This window comes from Alexandromys fortis, unplaced genomic scaffold (assembly GCF_014885135.2).
Source record: "Alexandromys fortis isolate MF-2015 unplaced genomic scaffold, M_Fortis_MF-2015_v1.1 scaffold_245, whole genome shotgun sequence".
In the NCBI taxonomy this organism is placed as follows: Eukaryota; Metazoa; Chordata; class Mammalia; order Rodentia; family Cricetidae; genus Alexandromys; species Alexandromys fortis.
The window spans coordinates 1,592,582-1,594,103 of record NW_026068139.1 but is presented as its reverse complement, the minus strand read 5'-3'; positions in this window follow the sequence as shown (position 1 = coordinate 1,594,103).

Genomic DNA, 1,522 nt, shown 5'->3' with positions numbered 1-1,522 from the left:
AATGGTTCATGTGCTGTGGTAAGAGGCAGATCTGAAGAACTGAGGGCTGTGAAGAATGGGCTAATAATGGTGGCATGTTTGCCACCTGGGACCAGGGTGATGTCTGAGCCTGGGATGCTTCCTGGGGTCAATCTATGTCTGTGTTCCTGCTACAGCTGGGGTCTATGATTGTGTCCATGACTCATGGTTCCACAGAAATGTAGCATGAATAATAAAAGCCCAAAGACAGATATTGGGGTTCAACATGAAGATGAGAAAAGCAAAGCAGCCAACCTCTAGCTCTTCCCTCTACTTCAGACTGAAAATGATAGTGATCCTGCCTCCACTAAATCTCCAAATGATATTGAGCTGACATCTGTATCCTTCTATCTTATATTCCTCTCTAGTACTGAGGTTAAAGGTGTACACCACAACTGCCCAGATGGCTACCTAGTGTGGCTGCTGGGATTAAAGGTGTGTGTCACCTCTACCTGGCCTGTATGACTGACTAATCTGCTGCTTTGCACTGACCTTCAGGAAAACTTTATTAAAACATAAATAATATGCCACTTTTTCTGTTTTTTCATTTAAAATAAAAAAGAAGGCTATAATAAGAAAAGCTATATAGAATAAGTACAATAATTATATATAATATATACAGGCAATAGATATATTAAAAATGTATAGTCCATTTGCATTTGACAATCTTGAAGAAAATACTCTATATCTATTTTATCTTGGTGAGTCCTACGTCTTATACCTAATTTACTTTCTATCATAACTTGCTTCCTACATCAGGTAAACAAGGAAAAATATAACTTTAACTAGCCATCAACTTGCTCAGGGACCCAAGAAAGAAATAATACTGAGTAAACAGGAAGTCCAAGCAAGAAAATTCCAAACAATGTGAGAAATGAGAGAAACAGCTGGCTACTTGGTTGGTCATCCAAAGTTCTTCTGCAACATCAGGACATCTATCTTTATGCTATAGGCCTAGAATATCTGACAGACTTTCCTGTGAAGGAGTATATTTTAAAGCACTGTCCCTCCTTGTCTTGACAATGTTTGGCAGTCTATTTATTTAGTGTCCTGTTTGGGCATTTTCTTGCCAAGTGGCTTACTTTTGCTACAAAGAAAGTAAACTTCATGTGGAGTTACTTTGATGCCCATTAGTCTCTGCAATAGATTGGTCGTGCCAGGAGCAGATATGTCTCAATCTCATTAAAAAAGAGTATATGTTATTAAGACTTCTTATGACATAGTCTATAGATCTCTGAAGTGTTTGAAGGTGACCTGTCTATCTAAATTATATATTTGTTTGACCTTGAAAACATACCTAATATGACTACAAGTTTAATTATAATAGGTTACTAATTATTAATCTACATTTTTTATTATTCAAAATGATTAGTAAAAATAATTTTTCAGGGCTAGAAATTTGAATTACATTGTTAAATGAGTTGTATAGATATAATACTTTGAATAAGAGTAGAAATGTGTATATATATATATATATATATATATCATGTTCTAATAAAACTAA